The 14664-nt window shown below is 45.2% G+C and overlaps 1 protein-coding gene across 15 annotated transcripts in view; it reads left to right on the top strand.

Moving 5' to 3' along the window:
* Nucleotides 1-14664, top strand: part of LOC105465287 (solute carrier family 4 member 5) — a 146999-nt gene that overhangs the window by 60064 nt on the left and 72271 nt on the right. Inside the window, exon 1 of one of the 15 annotated variants that reach the window (XM_071076948.1) lies at nt 12715-13222. The exons of 12 other annotated variants lie outside the window; for them this stretch is intronic. The gene's annotated coding sequence lies outside the window, so the exon portion shown is untranslated. Of the gene's footprint in view, nt 1-12714; nt 13223-14664 lie in introns of those variants that run through there. 2 more of the 15 variants (XM_071076947.1, XM_071076949.1) reach the window with 2 other exon arrangements.

The following is a 14664-nucleotide window of genomic DNA, read 5'->3' as shown; positions in this document are numbered from 1 at the left end:
AGAGGAGTAAAAATGACTGGAATCCTTAGAGCACAAATATGACATTTTATTTTCTAGACTTTACTGATGTTTCTGGGGACGTGATTTCACTCTCAGCATATCCCAAACCTGCCTAATAAATAGTATTAGTTTGGTTTCTACTGTATATATAGCTCACTGTCTTAAGCATGGAAAAGTTGGTTTATTTTACCTTCCAAGGGGTGTCAGAGGCAGTGACTGCATCTTAGTATCCTGGCAGGAGACCTGATGCACCTGCTCTCACAGGCCATGAGAGCTACCCCCAACCCCGCAGAGCCTTCTGCAACCCCGCTCATTGGCATTAGGTCGACCAGGGCCTGTGGCTTTTCCAGAGTAAATGTGCCTTTCTAGGAGATGGGGTAATGGTAAATCCTTTGGAGAAGTCCAGTGTAAGAGATGGGCTGTAGTTAAAATACAACACACACACACACACAACACACATACAAAACACGTGCACATGCACGCATGCGCACGCACACACACACGCACACACACAGAGTCTTGCTCAGGAGTGGGAACATCAGAGACCAAGAGGAAAGCAAGCCTGCTGGGAAGACCTCTTGCCCCCATGTTGGTTCTGGATGCCTCACACATATTGACATGGTCTCTGAGATATTCCCCTGTCACCCCACCATCTCTCCTATATTCAGGATTGAGGTCGTCCTTGGAAAGTAGAGTCTGCTGGGTCCCTCCTGAGCCAGAGAAGAAGAAAGCAGTTTAGATTTGATGCCCTCTGCTCAAAGACTCTAGAAGAGGTGACATGGAACATCACAGAAGTAGTTGTAGATGGTGGATTTGACATTGCTTTGGTGGTTTCTCGTTCAGTTAAGTGGACACTGATTTTAACTGCAAACCAAAGAAAAAAGAATGTAGAACCCTTTGGCATATATATATTTTTTGAGACAGTCTCATTCTGTTGCCCAGGCTGGAGTTCAGTGGCGCGATCTCGGCTCACTGCAACCTCTGCCTCCTGGGTTCAAGTGATTCTCGTGCCTCAGCCTCGCGAGTAGCTGGGATTACAGGCACGCACCACCATACCCAGCTAATTTTTGTATTTTTAGTAGAGACAGAGTTTCACCATGTTGGCCAGGCTGGTCTCAAACTCCTGACCTCAAGTGATCTACCTGCTTCAACCTCCCAAAGTGCTGGGATTACAGGCATGAGCCACCACATCCAGCCCCTTTTTCGTATTTGTACCAAATATATTGGTGCATTTCCTTCACCGCCTGCTCTTCCTATACTAACACATACTATGTGTATGTGTTACTGGCTTGTTCCCAATAGGGCTGTGGAGTAGGAAAGGGAGAATGGGAGAGCCTGGGAGGACAGGGAATTTTAGGCCATGTCTCATAAGCTGGAGTAAAGTGAAGACCCCTTTTAAAGGGAAAATAAAGTCCTGTGGACCCACGAAAATGCATTTTTATATTTGTAGGGCCCCAGGAAGCCACATATTCCAATTTGAGAAATAATCTAACTAATTAGGGTTTTATTCCATAAAAATATCTTCTAATTATGAATTGTAACCCAAGTTTTGCTATTCCATCTAATAGAAGGAATTTTTTAAGATTATCATCAAAATGGAAGCAAAATTTAAAAGTTCAAGTGAAACGTTTCTACCCCTGAGAATACATTCCAGACCCCAATTCCAGACACTCCAGTTTGAGGAAGCCACAAAGCCTGATAACAAGGTCACCAACCACAGTGATTTTTCTGCAGCCCATGGGCATTGAGTTGGTTTCTGCCATTCTTCATGGAGTGGAAATCTCAACCCGCTTTCACTTCTAAGCAAAATGGGCACTGTATGTGTGATACAGATATAAACCTTGCTCTTGCCACATCTCAGGGATAGTGTCAATGCCCTATGGAAGGGAAAATGAAACGGCGCCAGAATCGTTTTACCTGCCTCATCTGGATAATTGTCTGAATCTCCCACTTCTCTTTGCTGTAGGACACCTGAACACATATGTTTTTCCTCTCTGAGTGCCCTGTCTGTTCTATAAATCCATCCAGACACCTAGACAGGGGGCCCAGCTGGTCTGGCTGCATAGCCCAGCAGGAACTCCCACTTCAGAGGACAGGGTCATCCTGCAGAGTATGAGGGGCCTGGGCCAGGCAGGGTGGCTAGATGTGTCTGGGCCTGAGGGTCAGGCACACTATGCAGATGGAGGATTGAGCAGAGACCCCTTCAGTTCCTGCCTTACAGAATAATGGCAAAGATCCAATAAGACAGTGTATGTGAAGGGGCTTGGTACCTGTGAAAGCCCCCTGAGAATGATAGTTCAATATCATTTTTAAAATGTATAATATTAATAATCATAACTATAAAGTTGAAACAAAGGCCGAGTAGCTCACTTTTATTCCTTTCTCAGAGACCCATGAGGGTGCCTTTGATATATGCCGCAAGGTTCCTAACCTCCAGGACAGTTTTGAAATACACAATCCAGCTGCCTGACATGTTAGATGTGAATGGGGCTTGGGTGTCTGTACTTTTCTATTAAGTTCCAGAGTACCTGGTTAAAAGATACACTATCCTAAAGAAATTTGATGGTTCCGTGAACCACATTTAACTTACATAACCATGTGAAGTCCCTGCTCTCACTCCAGTTGAGGCCCAACTAACTGCTGGTCCTCATTCCCACAGCAGGTCAGGGGCAGGAAAGAGGCCAGCCCAGGCATCCTTGTCCTTCTTGTACTGGCTCCATACCCTACATGGAAAGCAGCCCCTTGCTTCAAAGTTGCCCTCTGGATCATGTCAGACCCCCTTGGAGAAGACATCTTGCACCTGGAGATGATAGACCCACAAACAGATAAGCATAAATTGGTGGGAGGTATGCTGATGGAGGTCTGCACAGGAAACTATAGGGGGAGAAACAGGAGCACATAGGCCCAGGTGGTGAGTGGTGGCAGAGGGGGCAGCACGGGCTTCCTGGAGCAGGTGACACCTGTCATGAGTCTTAAATGATAAGTAAAAATTAGCTAGAAAAGGCAGCTGGGAGGATTAAAGAAAAGGAAATTCATACATTTCTCTTTTCTAGCTTTATTGAGATATAATTGACAAAATTATATATGTTTAAGGTATAAAACATGATTTGATAAACATATCACATTGTGATATGTGATATGTGAATTGTGATATGTTTATCACATTGTGATATGATTGCCACAATCAAATTGGTTAACACCTTCATCACCACTCATAGTTACCTTTGTGCGTGTGTATGGTAAGAACACTTAAGATCTCTTTAAGCAAATTTCAAATATGCAATACAGTATTGTTAACGATAGTCACCATGCAGTACATTAGATCCCTGGAAAATTTTCATCTTTGACCAACATCTCCCCATCTTCCACATCCAACCCCTGGTAAACACTGTTCTGCCCTCTGTTTCTATGAGTTCAGCTTTTTCAGATTCCACATATAAGTGAGAACATGCAATAGTTCTGGCTTATTTCACTTAGCATCATGCCCTCCAGGTTCTTCCATGTTGAAACAAATGGCAGAATTTCCTACTTTTTTATGGCTGAATAATATTCTGTTGTATATATTTATATATGCCACATTTTTTTTATCCCTTCTTCTGTCAGTGGACATGCAGGTTATTTCTGTTTTGGCTATTGTGAATAATGCTGCAGTGAACATGGGCATGTGGATATCTTTTTAAGATACTGATTTGGCCTCCTTTGGATGTATACCCAGAGATGGGATTGTTGGATCATATGCTAGTTCTACTTTTTATGTTTTGAGGAACTTCCAGATTATTTTCCATAATGGCTGTACCAATTTACATTCCCACCAACAATGCACAAGTGTTCCCTTTTCTCCACATCCTCGCCAATACTAGTTACCTTTTGTCTTTTTGTAGCCATTCTAACAGTTATGAGGTGATATCTCACTATGGTTTTGGTTTTAATTTGCATTTCCCTGATGATTAGTGATGGTGAGCACTTTTTCATGTACCTATTGGCCATTTCTATGTTGTATTAGTCCGTTCTCATGCTGCTAACAAAGACATACCCGAGGTTGAGTAGTTTATAAAGAAAAAGAGGCTTACTGGACTCACAGTTCCACATGGTTGGGGAAGGTTCACAGTCATGGCAGAAGGTGAAGGAGGAGCAAAGGCATGTTTTACATGGTGGCAGACAAGAGAGCATGTGCAGGGGAACTGCCCTTTATAAAACTGTCAGGTCTCATGAAATTTATTTATTTATTTATTTATTTATTGAGATGGAGTTTTGCTCTTATTGCCCTGGATGGAGTGCAATGGTGCAATCTCGGCTCCCTGCAACCTCTGCCTCCCGGGTTCAAGCAATTCTCCTGCCTCAGCCTCCCAAATAGCTGGGATTACATGCGGGTGCCACCACGTCCAGCTAATTTTTGTATTTTTAGTAGAGATGGGGTTTCTCCATGTTGGTCAGGCTGGTCTCGAACTCCCGACCTCAGGTGATCTGCCTGCCTCGGCCTCCCAAAGTGCTGGGATTACAGGCGCGAGCCTCCCATGACACATGGATATTATGGGAGCTAAAATTCAAGATAAGATTTGGGTAGTGACGCAGCCAAACCATATCATACGTCTTCTTTAGAAAAACATCTATTCAGATCCTTGGCCTTTTTTTAAGGGTCTCACTGTGTTGCCCAGGCTGGACTTGAACTCCTGGGATCAAGCTATCCTCTTGCCTCAGACTCCTGAGGCACTGGGACAACAGGCACATGCTCCTGTACCTGGCTTCCTTTGCCCATTTAAAAATAGGATTATTTGGTTTTTTTGCTATTGAGTTGTATGAGTTTCTTATATATTTTGGGTATTAAGCCCTTATCAGATATATGGCTTGCAAATCTTTTCTCCCATTCTATGGGTTGCCTTTTCATTTTGTTGATTGTTTCCTTTGCCATGCAGAAGCCTTTTCATATGGTGTTGTTACATTAGTTTATTTTTGCTTTTGTTACCTATGCTTTTGGTGCCATATAAAAAAAAAAAAAATCACTGCCAAGACCAGTGTAAAATAACTTTTCTCCTGTTTTCCTTTAGCACTTTTATGTTTTGAGGTCTTACATTTAAGCCTTTAATCCATTTCAAGTTAGTTTTTTGTCAGTGGTATAAGATGAAGTCCAGTTTTATTCTTCTGCATGTGGATATCCAGTCTTTTCAACACCATTTATTGAAGAGACTAGTCTTTTCACTTTGGGTATTCTTACCACCCTTGTCAGATATTAGTTGACCATGTGTGTGTGCATTTGTTTCTGTGCTTTCTATTATATTCCCTTGGTCCATGTGCCTGTCTTTATGCCAGTACCATACTGTTTAGATTACTATAGCTTTGTAATATAATTTGAAATCAGGAATTACATCTTCTCAATCCTCACACCACCAGTAAAAGGGAGATATTATTATCCCCATCTTCATATTGAGAAACTAAGGTTCAAAGAGATGTAGCATAATGTAGATGTTAATCAGTGAAGGTGGGAAATAAAAACAGATCTATTGACTCCAAAGACTGTGCTTGCCCTTTCACTACATTACTTTCCTGTGTAAGATGCCATTGGTCAGTCACCATATTGGACCCAGGCTGATAATGATGTCCTTTCAAGTACCCAAATTGCTTTATGTTGAAAGGAATAGATAGGTAGGAAATAATAGGCCATAGCAGTTGGTTTATTTATTTTCTCTCTTCCTCCTTACCACACCTTCCCCCCAGTGTGAATATATTAATAATTTAGGAAGTCAATACTTAGTAGCCAATCAATTTTGACTCAAGCAGAACTCATATGATGAATAGAATCATCAAACTGTGGTGAAAGTCAGTAGGAGCCAGGATTTCTACGCTGGGGGAAAAAAATGTGTTTTCTGGCTGTGAAAACCTCTTGAGAGGCCGTTAGGAGAAAGAGGATTAGAAGCAGCTTTAGAAATGTGGTTGCACTTCCACTTTTCTAGGCTGCTAATAAGAACTGGAGCCAAGATTTAAGAGAAACAAGGTTGGTCAAACCCAGCCGGGGTGTGTAGACCCTGGAGTCTCAGTATTCTCATCTGGAGAGTGAAAGATTGTTGCAGGGTGGCCAGTTGTCTCAATCTGCCCAGGACTGAGACATGTCCCAGGATAAGGGAGGTAGGACTTTCAGTGCTGAAACCAGGTTGGTCCTAGCCAAACTACATGGTTGTTCATGCCAAATTGCTATGAGTTGTTAAATGAGAGATAAATAGATATTAGATACCTCACATGGTGCATGGTGCATGGTAGGCACTTAACATATAGTTGGTTCACTTTATACACATTAACACAATTTAAGAGCACCATGCCCAAATCTTTTTCCTCTACAAGTGGGCATTTGTTTGGTTTGGCTGCCCTCATTGGTACTGAGAAGCTTATGAGATCCTTCTGATGGGAGGAGTGTGAAAAATATTCAAGCCTTCATCTATTTGCCAGGTATTGAGCAACGCTGGGGTCACCAGAAGATCAAAATTACCCCAAGATGAGAAGTAAAGGAGAGAAAGGCTCTCTATTAAGACACTGGAACCTCACAAGGTTCCCAAGCCTTAGGACCAAAGACATGTTTCATGCTGTCTTTCTTTTCTGTTAAAGAAGGAGCAAGGGTTAGGATAGAAAATAAGTTTATCTCTAAAACATCTCTTGCACTAAAGAGTTCCTGAGGCAGGCTACATTTCAAACATAGGAGCAAAGACAGTTGGCTTTCTTTTTTTTTCTTCTTCTTTTTTTTTTTTTTTTTTTTGAGACAAAGTCTTGCTCTGTCACCCAAACTGGCATGCAGTGGCACAATCTCGGCTCACTGAAACCTCCACTCTGGGTTCAAGCAATTCTCCTGCCTCAGCCTCCCGAGTAGCTGGGATTACAGGCGTGTGCCACCACACCTGGCTAATTTTTTTTTTGTATTTTTAGTAGAGATGGGTTTCCCCATGTTGGCCAGGCTGGTTTCAAACTCCTGACCTCAAGTGACTCAAGTGAGCCGCCTGCCTCGGCCTCCCAGAGTGCTAGGATTATAGACGTGAGCCATGGTGCCTGGCCGACAATTGGCTTTCTTTTAGGGTTTGAAACTTTAGAATGGGGTTGGCTTCCCACCTTTGTCTACTTAATTTGGATCTTGAAGGGAGTGGTGAAGTGGGGAGAAGTGAGAAAAGAGGAAAGGAGGAGGAAAAAGGAGAAAGGATAAAGATCATTCTAGACCTTTTATGCTCCCCCCGACCCCGGGGCTGGGGAAGGAAGGCACATTAAAATTACCTCAAGGAAGCCTGTATCTATCCGTCTCTTTTCTTGCCCTTTGAAACCTTTAAACCAAGATCTCCCTGAATTTTCAGTGTATACTGCATTCCCTCCCTAGCCATGAGGGCTGTTCTCCTAAAAAACAAAAACAAAACACAAGCAAAAAACGCTATCAGGAGAGAATCTTGAGTTAGTGACCTTAAGACCTTAAGGGGAAATGGGTTGAGAGCCTGAATTTGCAAGTGAACCAATGAAAGTCCTAATATAAAGTTTTTATAACTTTATTCCATATGGTTAACTAAAATAGACTCCAGCCTCCTCACCACATTCTAGAGTAGGCCCACACCTTTGCTTAAATGTCTGTGAATTTCCAAGGCTTCTAGTCTCAATGTTGCCCTGGCTCCAAGTCCCTGCTTGGTGGATTCAGTCTCACTGTGCTTCACCTTTGGTATCTGTTCTCTGCTTTAACCTCTAGGAAAGCCCAGGTATGGAGTTCTGCCCTGCTGTGGTTTCCTCAAAATTGGTCATTTAAAGCATATAGGTGAGCAGCAGGCTTTGTTGAAGGTTCAGAACCATGGAGGGGGTTTACTTTGCAGAGATACTCAATTTTTTCTTTTTCTTTTCTTTTTCTTTTCTTTTTTTTTTTTTTGAGAAAGAGTCTCCCTCTATTGTACAGGCTGGAGTGCAGTGGTGTGATCTCTGCTCACTGCAACCTCTGCCTCCCAGATTCAAGCAATTCTCTTGCCTCTGCCTCCTGAGTAGCCGGGACTACAGGCACCTGCCACCATGCCCGGCTAATTTTTGTATTATTAGTAGAGGCAGGGTTTCACCATGTTGGCCGGGCTGGTCTTGAACTCCTGACCTCAAATGATCCACCCACTTCGGCCTCCCAAAGTGCTGGAATGATAGGCATGAGCCACTGCAACCAGCCAAGATACTCAATTTTTAAAATGAGATATTAGATATCCCTGTTCTTAAAAATCCTCTGGCCGCTGAAGATTTCCCCTTGGCCACCTGCCTCTGTAGTTTCACCTTCCCACCATATTTTTGGCAACTCCCACCCCCCATCACTGTGCTCCTGAGTCTCCTCATATCTCCTTGCTTCTTGGTTTCTGAGTCCCCTCTCCTCAGTGCCCCTCTCCAACACACACACACACTCACTCCACTCACTTTACCTGTCATATGATTTACATCTGTCTCTCTCACCTTAACTCAGGGCAACTGGACACATAATGTGTTGAACTAAACACAAAGACCGTCTCTCAGTCTAGCCCTTACGCAGCATAAAAGAATTGAAAGAAAGCCAGGCATGGTGACTCATGCCTGTAATCCCAGCATTTCGGGAGGCTGAGGCAGGCGGATCCCTTGAGGCCAGGAGTTTGAGACTAGACTGGCCAACATAGCGAACCCAGTTTCTACTAAAAATATAAAAATTAGCTGGGTGTGGTGGCAGATGTCTGTAATCCCAGGTACTTGGGAGGCTGAGGCATAAGAATCTCTTGAACCCCGGAGGCGGAGGTCGCAGTTAGCTGAGATTGCACCACTGCACCCCAGACTGTGTGACAGAGTGAGATTGTGTCTCAAAAAAAAAAAAAAAAAAAAAAAAATCTGAAAGAGGCTTTAAATTTTCTTCTTTCTCCCTTCCCACTGGCCTCTGTCAGATGAAAGAAGCAGGATCAAGATTCAACTTCCTACTGATGTAATTAGGCTCCATACCCCTCTTGGCTTGGAAGGAAAAAGCAGAGCAACTTTTTAGTTTGGTTTTAAATGACAACTTCTTCATTATACTACATTTGTATCTACCAAAACAGAGCAATAAGGACAACATGCAAATTGAAGACTGTTGGTGACATTTTAAAATCTTAAATCATGAGTAATAATTGCCTTTTACCCTTTGGCTCTCCAGAAGCGTCTGCCTCTCCTCTGGTGCTCCAATGAGATGGATGTCATTGTTCTCTTTTTGCTGTTGGGTCTTGTAAACGCTCGAGGCCTTTCTGATTTCACACTGAGGTTGTTGCCCTTCCCAGGCTCGGAGGTCCAGAGTGGCGTAGGGGACTCAGATGGGAAAGACAGCGGGATCTCTTATCTGAATTTCTCAGCTAGCCTTGACTGAGTCTCCCCTGACCCCCAATATACTTAGAGCTTCTCCAGCTTTGGCTCCATCCACAAGCACTTTTGGGGGTCCGGTCATGCGTGTGCCAGGCTCTGCCAGCCCCTCTGACCCAGTTGAGTTTCCTCCCTTATCCAGGGTCATGGCATGTTTCCTTGACCCCTCTTTCTTTCTTTAGACCTGCCCTGCCTTTGTTTACTCCCCGCTCTTTTACTTTTCACATGACTAGACTTAATCTAACTATTCTATGACAGTAGCTCAATATTCTTTTATAACCTTTACACTTATGGTTTTCAAGAATGTACTCAGAAAAAAATCTTCACGCTCTAGAATTTCATACAAAGGGGACTCATGATTAAGAAGGTAATTTTATCACAATGCCAGAAACCTATTTGAACTGGCTTGGGGAAGGAGAGAGAGAACGGGTGTGGGGAGAGATTGTTTATATTATAAGAGCAAAGGAGTTTCTCACAGTCCCAAAGCAAAATGAAGAGCCAGGCTCAAGTGGGTGAGCTCAGTGCCCTCTCAGCTCCCTCTCTGGGTGTACACAGCCCTTTCTCACAGCTTCGCCTCTAGGCTGCTTCCTCTCTTTGCAGCCCAACACTTTCTGCCTCTTCCATTTACCAGCTCTATCTCCCAGAAACCATCAGGAAAGGCCCAGCTAACTCAGAGACCCAATTCAAAATTCACAGGCTTGGGTCAGGTGTCCAGTGAACCATTCTTGCTCCAACTCATTGTGGCCAGGAGCACGGGTCACATGTCACACAAACATGGCTGCCCAGGGTGATCCTTATGGGAAGGGAGACATGGGCTAGGCAGACATCTCAAAGCTACCTACCCCAGGAAGGATTCCTGTGAACACAGCAAGACAGCAGATTCTCTCCTCTTCCTCTCTCAGAGGGCACACTTGGAGTTTGTATAAAGCCTTCTAGAAAAAGAATTTTATTGCCCATGAAAGTAGGACTCAGGGCCTCCAACACTCACTTCACACAGTTGGCAAGAATGGCTTTGGCTTCTTTGGGTTCTCTCTCCCACTCCCCAATAGTCAGTGGCCTTGAGTCACCCAAATCCCACCGTCCCTGCCCCCTCTGCTTCACCTTCAGCTCCATTTCCTTGTTCTTGGCTCCTCTCTTGCTGAGGCCAGCCTCATCACATACACTCCTGAGTGTCAGGCAGTCAAATCCATTCACCCAGCAAATATGCATTGAGCACACATGCTGCGTGAACCCATGTCAGGGGCCAGCAGTGCGATGTGAACAAGGTAGGCCCTGACTTTACGAAGCTGACCATGCAGCCACCCACCAGGGAGCCGATGAGAGAGGGAATGTCTGAAAGGACTTTCCCAGAGCTGAGGACCCCAGGATCGTGTCCTGATGTTGACTTCCAGATGGCCATAATGGCTCCCAGATCTTTCCTAAGAGTTGAAGTCCATACTGCTTGCTAGTTTGCAGGCCACTAGATCATTTTGTTCTAAGTCAGTCCCAACCCAGTTAAAGTATGATTCTATGTGTGGCTTTAGTGTGCCTCCTGAAGCAGTCCCCACCGAGGTTGTGTTTCTCCCAGCAACTGCTGTTAGAATCCATTCCTATAGTTGGGTTGGCGCTATGCGACTCTTGCTGTTAGCTATAGAACAGAGGGGCTGTTACCTGTGGCATTTCTCATTATGTGGATTAACTTCTGATGTGCTGCACACATGTGGGACCCGCAGGGCATTAGAGAAACCCTGACCCAGTAGCCCAGCATGTGGTGAGCTAAACCTTCTGTGGGCAGAAGGGAGGGGTAGAGACAGCGTAGGGGCCTGGGATGGAGGGGCAGAGGTAGCATGGGAGGAGCATGGAGTCTAGAAGCTGAGAAGGATTGGGCCCTTGGAATATTTAAAGGGAACAGGCTGGTGACTGGTAGTAATGGAGGAAGCGTCTCACCTGCTGGCATCAACAATAATAGCAATATCAACTATTGAGTGACTGGTGTACACAAGTGCTGTGCCAGCCAGTCACATTACATATATTATCTCATTGGATCCCCACCACAGTCCAGTGACAGGGGCATGATTACTACCACTTCATAGATGAGGAAACTAAGGCTCAGGGGGAGCTTGATGCCTTGCCAGGATCCTATTGCTGGTAATAGCAGAGTCCGGAGTTGAGCCCAGGTCTGGGCTCTTAAAGCACATGAATAAAGAGGATCTTTTTGGGATCCTTGGCTATCTTTTTTTTGGTATTGAGGCCACCCACAGGGCCTGACTTGGTGTGGCCTGCTGTGGCCACTCAGAGTTGGGTCAACCTCAGCCACAGTGCAGTGCAAGCTGAAGAGCCTGGGACCCTCAGGTAGGGCCTGGCATCCTCTGCTTCTGTTTTCTCAGCTTTAAAACGGGCATACTTGTGGCCAGGTGTGATGGCTCACTCCTGTAATCCCAACACTATGGGAGGCTGAGGCAGGAGGATTGTTTGAGCACAGGAGTTCGAAACCAGCCTTGTAAAATGTAGTGAGACCCTGTCTCTAAAAATGAAAAAATAAAATGGGCATACTTGATCCCCGAGCCTCAGGTCTGAAAATGTCACCGGTGGAGCCAGCTGCAATGTGGCAGTGTAGTGGGAGGATGTCTGATGTCTGCTCTCCCCCAGGCTCTGCTAACCTGTGTTGGGGCCTAGGGGGCCTCTGGGGTAACCTGGGTCTTGGTTTTCTCATCCGTGAAATGAAGGGTTTGGACTTGTCCGTCACTAAGTTCCCTCCCAGCTCTAAGACTTAGTGAATTCAGGGTTTGTAACTTCCTGGAGCAGCCGCCACTCAGTGACCTCTAATCAACCTTGGCACATTCTAAGTACTCAGTAAGCACTTGTTAAACCAAACCCAGGAGATTAGGAGTTTCTCAGAAGAGCAAAATAATTCCTCAGTGGAGTTCACCCCACACTCTGAAGTGACCAGCTTCCACTGTCCGTGGGCTCTCAGAAAACACCTGCTGAGTGGTGACACTTGTTACTTTGCCTGAGAGATGGAGGAACAGGAAGAGGATCAGGAGTTTAGGTTTAAAGTTGGGGAGGAAAGAAACCAGCTACATAGCACATTATCGAAGCACTGCTTGGTCAGCGTGAGACCCCACAGCAAACACTCCCCTCCAGCAACCCCACTCCACCCTTGGGGCTGTGTGGTGGAGAGGAAGGGACCTGCCACGTTTCTCTCCAGCCAGCTCTCCTGCTGCCAAGGCTCCTAAGGAGGCCCTGGGGAGTCTCACAGCAAATCCTACCCCTGCCTTTATAAAGGGGCCTCTGGAGAGGAGCCTGGGCTCCTAGAGACCCCAGGCACATGGGAAGCACTCATGGGGAAGGGGGTAAAGGGGCAGTTTTGCCAGTCCTCTCACAGGTCCTTAGCTGCCACCACCCCTGCTGCTGTGGAGACCCAGCTTCCTGCTTGAGGCTCTGCTGCAGCCACTGAGCCTTTCTCTCTCCAGTGCACCTGAAATTTCTCTCTCTCTCACTTCTCTCTCTCTCTCTTGCTCACCTCTCTCTCTTGCTCACTTCTCTCTCTCTCTCTCTCTCTCTCGGATCTTTAATTAACTCTCAGTGTAGTTTTTCTCTCTCAAACAGTGTTGCATAATCTTTCTCACACTTACACTTACCACATCTGTATTCTCTCTACATATAGCCTCTCTCTCCACCTCCCCAGTCCTTCACACATTCCTTTTCTCTCTCTCTTTTTCTCCCCGCAAACCCCTGTCTCTCCCCACGCCTCCCCTGCTGCTTAACTGGAAACAAAAGTGAGTTTGTTGTGTGAAGAAGAGGACCTGTGGAAGTAGCAGCCAGGGAAGCAGCAGCAGAAGCAGGCTGGGGCCAGAGGCAGCATCGACAGCCAGGGACCCCAGCGTTCAGCTGTTCCAGGGAGCAGGTAATGCCCCAGGCAGGACTGGTTTGCATCCTGCTCTCTGCCTGTCTCCTCTCTCCAGGACCCGTCCATTTATTTGCCTTCTTGTCTGGCCTTGAAGGGGAAAGGGGATTCCCGACTTATGGAATGGCAGGCACAGGGGCCCAAGGAGTGGCATGCCCTACTCTTCAGAGAACTGTGTGTGGTCTGCTGTGGCTGGGGTCGGGGCGGCTGGGTGAGGGACATGCTAGAACCTAGAAAGGCAGGTTAGGGCTAGATTACGAGGGATGGTTTGAGCCATGTCACTGACCCCTAGGCTTTAGGCAATAGAGAGACATGGAAAGTTTTTCAACTGGTGAATAACATAATCAAATCTACATTTTATTTTATTTTATTTTATTTTTTATTTTCTTTTTCATGCCATCCTCCAAGGTACATCAAATTTAAAAGAGTAGTTACTGATTTATAATCCCAGGGAGAATTGGTGTGGCCCCTCGGAATCAAGCAGTCACAGTTTTCTCAATTTGAAGAAAAAATAAGGTTATTTTCTCAATTGTTGGTTTTTTGTCTATAAAATTTCTTTAAACATTTGGTGTCTGCTAGCAAGTGTCAGCAATCAATAAGACAGTGGAAAGGATGTAAGTTAAAGGAATAGGCTGGGCCCAGTGGTTCATACTTTTAATCCTGGCACTTTAGGAGGCTGAAGCAGGTGGATTTCTTGAGCTCAGGATTTCAAAACTAGCCTGGGCAACATGGTGAAACCTTGTCTCTACAGAAAATACAAAAATTAGCCAGGTGTGGTGACATGAGCTAGTACTCCCAGCTACTCTGGAGGCTGAAGTGGGAGGATCACTTGAACCCAGGTGGTGGAGGTTGCAGTGAGCCAAGATCATGCCACTGCACTCCAGCCTAAGAGAAAGAGTGAGACTCTGTCTCAAAAAAAAAAAAAAAAAAAAAAAGAAAGAAAGAAAAAGTAATAGAAAAATTCAGAAATTTAAAATTCATTTAAATACATGAGTCCATTGAGCTCTGTACAGATAATAGTGTGTTCTGCTAGTAAAATGATTTCTAACTCATATGTATAGTATTTTATGGTGCTATTCAAAGAGAACCATGACTCCCAGGAGCCCATTGTGTGAACATGTTTGAAATGGTTTTTTGTTTTGTTTTGTTTTGTTTTGAGACAGAGTCTCGCTCTGTCGCCCAGGCTGGAGTGCAGTGGTGCAATCTCGGCTTACTGCAAGCTCTGCCTCCCAGGTTCACGCCATTCTCCTGCTTCAGCCTCCTGAGTAGCTGGGACTACAGGCGCCCACCACCACGCTCAGCTAATTTTTTGTATTTTTAGTAGAGACGGGGTTTCACCATGTTAGCCAGGATGGTCTCAATCTCCTGACCTCGTGATCCGCCCGTCTCAGCCTCCCAAAGTGCTGGGATTACAGGTGTGAGCCACCGCGCCCAGCCTGAAA

Source organism: Macaca nemestrina, chromosome 13, assembly GCF_043159975.1.
Source record: "Macaca nemestrina isolate mMacNem1 chromosome 13, mMacNem.hap1, whole genome shotgun sequence".
In the NCBI taxonomy this organism is placed as follows: Eukaryota; Metazoa; Chordata; class Mammalia; order Primates; family Cercopithecidae; genus Macaca; species Macaca nemestrina.
This window is presented reverse-complemented; position numbering and strand designations above follow the sequence as displayed.